This window comes from Pinus tabuliformis, chromosome 1_1 (genome assembly GCF_031772625.1).
Source record: "Pinus tabuliformis cultivar Carrire ecotype Pingquan chromosome 1_1, CPIR1, whole genome shotgun sequence".
Classification (NCBI taxonomy): domain Eukaryota; kingdom Viridiplantae; phylum Streptophyta; class Pinopsida; order Pinales; family Pinaceae; genus Pinus; species Pinus tabuliformis.
The window spans coordinates 101,885,714-101,894,472 of NC_142297.1; positions in this window are offsets into that span (position 1 = coordinate 101,885,714).

The window sequence follows — 8,759 nt, forward strand, 5'->3', positions numbered from 1 at the left end:
TAAACCATGTTTATTTTAGTGTTTGTAGTGTTTATATTTGGGTTTAACAATGTTGGGTTTATAATATTAGTCCCATGGGTTTAATATTATTTCCTTGGGTTCATAATCCCTTGGGGTTTTAGTATTGATCCCTTAGTTTTATTATTCCTTTAGGTTTATAATATCAATCCCTTGGGTTTATTATTCTCTTAGGTTTTTAATATTAATCCCTTGGATTTGATATTATTCCCTTGGGTTCACAATCCCTTGGGGTTTTAGTATTAATCCCTTGGGTTTATTATTCATTTTGGTTTATAATATCAATCCCCTAGGTTTATTATTCCCTTAGGTTTATATTATCAATCATGGTCAGCCATGATTGAATGTCGCATTGTGACAAGGATTGTCTCACCATCAAACTAAATCATGTTTAATTTAGTGTTTGTAGTATTTATATTTGGGTATACCAATGTTGGGTTTATAATATTAGTCCAATGGTTGAATGTCACATTTTGGCAAAGATTGTCTCACCATGAAAATAAACCATGTTTATTTTAGTGTTTGTAATATTTATATTTGGGTTTAACATATTAGTCCAATGGTTGGATGTCCCATTTTGACAAATATTGTCTCACCATGAAAATAAATGATGTTTATTTTGGTCTTTGTAATATTTACATTTGGGTTTACGAATGTTGGGTCTATAATATTAGTCCCTTGGGTTTAATATTATTCCCTTGGGTTCATAGTCCCTTGGGGTTTTAGTATTAATCCCTTGGGTTTATTATTCATTTGGGTTTTAATATCAATCCATTGGGTTTATTATTCCCTTAGGTTTATAATATCAATCATGGTCAACCGTGGTTGAATGTCACATTGTGACAAGGATTGTCTCACCATGAAAATAAATCATGTTTATTTTAGTCTTTGTAATATTTATATTTGGGTTTACGAATGTTGGGTTTATAATATTAGTCCCTTGGGTTTAATATTATTCCCTTTGATTCATAATCCCTTGGGGTTTTAGTATTAATCCCTTTGTTTTATTATTGCTTTGCGTTTAGAATATCAATCATGGTCAACCATTGTCAAACATAGCAAACCATGGTCAACCATGTTTGAATGTCGCATTGTGACAACGACTGTCTCACCATCAAAATAAACCATGTTTATTTTAGTGTTTGTAGTGTTTACATTTGGGTTTAATAATGTTGGGTTTATAATATTAGTCCCATGGGTTTAATATTATTTCCTTGGGTTCATAATCCCTTGGGGTTTTAGTATTGATCCCTTAGTTTTATTATTCCTTTAGGTTTATAATATCAATCCCTTGGGTTTATTATTCCCTTAGGATTATAATATTAGTCCCTTGGATTTAATATTATTCCCTTGGGTTCACAATTCCTTGGGGGTTTAGTATTAATCCTTTGGGTTTATTATTCATTTGGGTTTATAATATCAATCCCTTGGGTTTATTATTCCCTTAGGTTTATATTATCAATCATGGTCAACCATGGTTGAATGTCGCATTGTGACAAGGATTGTCTCACCATCAAAATAAATCATGTTTAATTTAGTGTTTGTAGTATTTATATTTGGGTATACCAATGTTGGGTTTATAATATTAGTCCAATGGTTGAATGTCACATTTTGACAAAGATTGTCTCACCATGAAAATAAACCATGTTTATTTTAGTGTTTGTAATATTTATATTTGGGTTTACCATATTAGTCCAATGGTTGGATGTCCCATTTTGACAAATATTGTCTCACCATGAAAATAAATGATGTTTATTTTGGTTTTTGTAATATTTACATTTGGGTTTACGAATGTTGGGTCTATAATATTAGTCCCTTGGGGTTTTAGTATTACTCCTTTGGGTTTATTATTCATTTGGGTTTTAATATCAATTCATTCGGTTTATTATTCCCTTAGGTTTATAATATCAATCATGGTCAACCATGGTCAACTGTGGTTGAATGTCACATTGTGACAAGGATTGTCTCACCATGAAAATAAATCATGTTTATTTTAGTCTTTGTAATATTTATATTTAGGTTTACGAATGTTGGGTTTATAATATTAGTCCCTTGGGTTTAATATTATTCCCTTGGGTCCATAATCCCTCGGGTTTTAGTATTAATCCCCTGGGTTTATCATTCATTTGGGTTTATAATATCAGTCCCTTGGGTTTATTATTCCCTTAGGTTTATAATATCAATCATGGTAAACCATTGCCAATCAACCATGGGTTTATTATTAACTTGGGTTTATAATATCAATCATGGACATCTTTATTAATCTCTTGTATTTGTAATATCAATCCCTTTCGCTTCTTGATCCCTTAGATTTTTAATATTTATCCATTGGGTTCACTAATTCCTTGGGTTTATAATATTAAACCATTGGGTTTATTAGTTCCTTGGGTTTATAATATTAGTCCCATGGGTTTAATATTATTCCTTTCAATTCATAATCCCTTGGGGTTTTAGTATTAATCCTTTCGTTTTATTATTGCTTTTTGGATTTATAATATCAATCCCCTAGGTTTATTATTCATAATATCAATCATGGTAAACTATTGTCAATCATAGGCAAATATGGTCAACCATGGTTTTATTATTAACTTGGGTTTATAATATCAATCATGGTCATCTTTATTAATCTCTTGTATTTGTAATATCAATCCTTTGTGCTTCTTGATCCCTTAGGTTTTTAATATTTATCCGTTGGGTTCATTAATTCCTTGGGTTTATAATATTATTCCTTGTGGTTCATAAGCCCTTGGGATTTTAGTATTAATCTCTTGGGTAATGATAAACAAAAGGGATTAATATTATAAACCCAATGTATATAAACCCTAAGATAAATATTAAAAATACTAAAATAAACATAGTTGAATTAATAAAACCTCCTAATAATAATAATAATAATAATAATTTATTATTATTAATTAATATTACTAATTATGAATTATTAATATTTAATATTACTAATATTATTATGAGTTTATATTATTGTAATAATATTAATATAATAATCATAAACATATAAATATATAAGAATATTATTGTTATTATTTATATATTTATTAATTATCATAAATGGTTGGTCTTTAAAAAATTACACATAATAATTCACTTATCATAATTCTAATTATTATTGGATCATGATTATTATTATGAGCTGCTATAATAATAATAATAATAATTCAATATAATTGTGATTATTACTATTATTTTATATTATTGTTATAATAATATAATAATAATCATAAAATATTATTATAATAATAATAAAATAATATAATAGTAATAATTATTATTATAATAGCTATTACATTATTATTATTATAATGCTAATTATATATTATTATTTTATTAATAATTATATTTGTATATTATTATATTATTATAATAGTATTATTATATTATTATCTGGTACTATTATTATTATTTTATATTATATTATTTCCTGATTATATTATTTTATTTCTTGAATAATATAATGATAATCTAATTAATTAATATTAATAATATTGTTATGACTTTATATTATTATTATAATATTCATAAAATAGAATATGGTTGTTAATATTTATAGAGTTATTAATAATCAGTTAGCCTCTCGGCATATATCAACCACATTGGAAAATGTGATTGATATATATGCTTGATTATTATTATAATAATAATAATTATTTTATTTTATTTCTTGAATAATATAATGATAATCTAATTAATTAATATTAATAATATTGTTATGAGTTTATATTATTATTATAATAGTAATATAGTATTCATAAAATAATATATATAAATAATATGGTTGTTAATATTTATATAGTTATTAATAATCAGTTGGCCTATCGGCATATATCAACCACATTGGAAAATGTGATTGATATATATGCTTGATATATGTCTATCGGCATGCTGTGCTAGTACTAATACAATTGTGATGCAAAATGCCTTCAAAATTACAGTGATTCCATTGCAAGGAAATAGAAAAAGATGGCCAAGTTCCCACAAAGTGGAGGTCAGAGAAATCTTAGCAAGAGACTTCACTTTTACAAGATTCTCAATGCATTGCCAGTGGGATATCATCATAAATCAATGATCCAACTCTTAATATACTTGAAATGAGTGAAAATTAAGTTGGAAAATGATGGGTATTGGTTGAATAAAAATAAATGACAGGTTTCATGAAAACCTGATTCTCATAACCAAACATTGTGCAAAAAACAGAGAAGCGATTTAAATGTTGTATCGCTTAGATGAATGGAGTATATAACAAAGGGCTCCACGATATTTCTGTGTGTCAAAAAACCATGATATAATTGTATAAGCAATGATCTGAGCGAGATCGATGGTTCACACGCCATCACGAGTTCCGCAGTTCTACGTATTTTGAAAGAAATTTCGAGACATCCATAAACGAGAAACTCCGTTTTTGGAAAGAAACATGGAGCCTTGTGGGGTGGCCTCTGTTCGATACACAGGAAAAGGAGCCTCCATAGTTATTAGCAGGTCACTTACAAAGTCCTTTGTCATCGTCATTGCTGATCCACTGAAACACTCCTCCTTTACTTCCTTTATTTCTTGGGTGGTTTCTTTACCGTTACAGTAGCTTGGGAGTTAATCAGTGCCGCTTGGATGTGCAACATAATTTCTTGGAGTTAGTAACCGCCTGTATATGTGTGATGGAGTTATCATTCTGATGGTAGAAGATAGTTCTATCGTCTAACACAAAGAATGGAGGGTGCACACTCCCACACGGTGTGATCCAGGTGGATATTGGTGGCCACCTGCCAAGTCCACCTGGACCCCCACCATTGTCTTTCTCAGCATTTTCAGTTTCCTTAATTGTAATGAAGTATTATTTCCGCTGCATCTTTGTGTATATGGTTATCTCTGTAATTTGTTGCGTTCCTGTTTAAATCCGGATCAGTGGTATCAGAGTGGTCTGCTTTTTCTCTGTTTTTCTTTGCATGTCCCCAACAAGGTCGGGATATAAGGAGTTAGGGCTTGAACTGGTTGAACCTTTGCAAGACCAGCCTCGCAAATCCCGACGGCCTCCCATGGCAGACGAGAAGAAAGACGAGGGGGCAGGAGATCCCATCAAAATCTTGCTCGAAGAAGCGCTCGAGCGACAACGGAACGCGATGATGGACAGCTTTGCGCAGATCCTTCAGTGGCTACCCAGAAGTGGCGCATCGGCTTCCAGCAGCTCCTCTGGAAACGCCACACCCTTTAAGGTACAAGTTAATTTTGAAATCCCCATATTCGAGGGTCAGATAGACGCCGATGCCGTAGATAAATGGTTAAATCTGCTAGAGGGTTACTTTTCTGTTCATGAATTTTCGAGTCGGGAAAAGATTGTTTTTGCTCTTCTCAAAGTAGCCCCCCACGTCAAGGACTGGTGGGAAACCTACTGCGAGCAGAAGGATGAAAGTACTGGCTCACTATTTTCAGCCGCACCCACCTGGGATTCGTTTCGGGATGCCATCAAGGAGCAGTACTACCCTGTCGGAAGCTATGAGGATGAATACATAAAGTGGACCACGCTGCGGCAGGGAAGGGACCAAGACGTGCCGGAGTTCACCAATCTTTTCCATACCCTTCGCACAAAGTTGGGTATCAAGGATTCGGAGCAACATTTGATACTCAAATACCGTGGCTGCCTGCACAAGTACATCCAGGAAGAAATACAGTTCCTAAACATCCCCTCGCTCGGCGCAGCATACCGGTATGCCGTCAAGGTCGAGCAGAAGTTTAAACAAAAGAAGCGAGACTTTGGATCTGCGAATCCAAAGCAGGGGAAAGGTGCCCCTAAACCACAGAACAAAGGACAAAGCCAAGGCGGGACAACCCAAGACAACCAGCCGAAGCTGCAAGCAAAGAGCAACGCCGCGAAGCCGAGAAAGGATACTGGAAAATGGTGCGAGTTCCATAAGAGCTCCACTCACAACACAAGTGAGTGTCGGGCCAAGCAGTCACTAGTGGCTGAGCTAAAGGTTTCAGAATCAGATGCATGTTCCGACTCTGAGTCAGAACCCGATAAGGGGTATGAAAAAGGGAAGCAGATCATTGATGCGGATCCCAGCGCCACTGTTGCTACCGCAAAGATCCAGAAAAATGAACCCGAAGATCCAGAGGAGGAGGAGCATCTCTTCCACTCCCAGATGTGGGTAAAGGGCTCCCCGATACAGTTCATTGTTGATAGCGGGAGTCAAAAGAACCTCATTTCGGCAGAGGTCGTGAAGCGGTTGGGCTTACCGACCACAGCACATCCACAACCATACACCATTGGGTGGCTTCACCAAGGGCGAGATCTTCGCGTGAGCCAACAGTGTCGCCTTCCATACAACATCAAGCCCTTCACGGATGAGGTATTGTGTGACATTACTCCCCTTGAAGTTTGTGATGTATTACTAGGACAACCATACTTGTGGAAGCGACATGTTGTGTATGAATCAAGGCCCCGTGCTGTTATTATTACATTGGGAAATAAGTTGTTCAGGATACCAGAGGTAGCACCACCTGCCGCCATCTCTTTGATTACTGCAAAACAATGCAGTAAGATCATTTCCAAAACTAGGAAATTTGTTTTCCTGATGATACACCCTCAAGGGAAGAAGAAGACAGTGGCCGCGGCCTCCAAACGGGGTCCCTCTGCACGGCAGCTACAGATGGACAAGATTGTGGAGGAGTACGAAGACATCTTCACCTCCCCGGCAGGGGTTCCTCTGCACTGTCAAGTCAAGCACTCCATCGATCTGACCCCAGGTGCGCCGCTACCCAATGGACCAATTTATCGGCGCTCCGTTCTGGAGATCAATGAAATCAAGAGGCAGATTCAGGAGCTCCTGCAGAAAGGTCACATCCGTCCGAGTTCTTCGCCCTGTGGGAGCCCGATAGTGTTGGTACAGAAGAAGGATGGGACGTGGATACTCTGTATTGACTATCGGGCGCTGAACAAGATCACTGTCCGTAATAGGTACCCGATCCCGCGGATTGATGACCTCCTAGACCAACTAAAGGGGGCGAAATATTTCAGCAAGATCGATCTGAAGTCAGGATAACACCAGGTACCAATTGAACCCTCAGATGTGTGGAAGACTGCCTTCAAATCCAAGGAGGGCCTCTTCGAATGGTTGGTCATGCCTTTCGGATTGACGAATGCTCCTGCAACCTTTATGAGGCTAATGGATGACATCTTGCGGCCATTCACCAACTCCTTTGTAGTAGTATACTTGGATGACATTCTGATCTTCAGCCAGAGTTGGGAAGAGCACCTCCACCACATCCGACAGGTTCTCCAAACACTGCGGCAACACAAGCTATGTGCCAATTTGGAGAAATGCACTTTTGGCATGACCGAGGTTCAGTATCTGGGATACATCATTAATGAATAGGGGGTGCATGTTGATCCAGCCAAGGTCCAAGTCATTCGGGATTGGCCCTCTCCAACCACTCTAACAGAGCTCCACAGCTTTCTAGGTCTTGCCAACTTCTATCGCAGGTTTGTGTTGGGATTTTCTCATATTTCTTGGCCCTTGAGTCAAGTCACCAAGGGCGGGGCGAAAGCAAAATTCTTTTGGTCTGAATCTCAACAGAAGGCATTCAGGGAGTTGAAGGATCGCCTCTGCACGGCACCAGTGCTCGCGTTACCATATTTACAACAACCATTTGAGGTCGAGACAGATGCCTCTGACTATGCTATTGGGGCAGTCCTTACTCAACATGGACATCCAGTGGCATATCACAGTGAAACACTTTCAGACACAGTCCGGAAGTACCCCACTTATGATAAAGAGATGTATTCCATTGTACAGGCCTGTCGACAATGGAAGCATTACATTTTAGGGAAGGAAACGGTCATCCACACAGACCACCGACCTCTGCAGTTCATACAGACCCAAGGGAAATTGCAAAATGATCGCCATCAGAAGTGGTCTACATACCTGCAACAGTTTCACTTGAATATCAAGTATAAAAAGGGCAGCACCAATAATGTTGCAGATTGCCTCAGTCGACCACCGATCATGGCGCTAACCACCGTGCTCAACTCTTGCGGGCACGAGACTTCTGATTGGCCACTTCTCTACAAAAGCGACCCAGAATTCGGCCACACATACCAGACACTCTTGGAGGGTCGGCAGGTTGCAGATTTTCACCTCCAGGATGCCCTGTTATGCCACCTCGGTCACCTTTGTGTTCCTTCAAGCAAGCGTGCCAAGATGATTTGGGAAGCACACTACAGTCGGGCTGCTGGGCATTTCGGGGTCGAGAAAACAGTGGCAGTACTGCAAAACTATTTCTATTGGCCGAATCTTCGACAAGATGTTGGGAAGTACATCCGATCATGTACTGCCTGTGCCATGGCCAAACCGACCATTAAGAAGCAGGGCCTCTATACCCCGTTGCCTACCCCTAGTCAACCTTGGGAATCCATCTCCATGGATTACATGTCAGGCCTTCCTTCCACTATGCATGGAAATGACTGTGTTTTAGTGGTCGTCGACAGGTTCTCAAAGATGGCCATTATGATGGCCTGCAAGAAGAATATCACAGCAGAAGCCACTGCTAAACTCTTCTTTGAACGAGTGTGGGTGCACTTTGGGATCCCACAGTCTATCATCTCAGATCGGGACAGTCGGTTTCTCAGCACCTTTTGGTCCAGTCTCTGGTCAATGCTGGACACCAAACTCACGAAGTCCACAGCCTTCCATCCTCAAACTGATGGCCAGACAGAGGTTGTCAATAGGATGATTGTG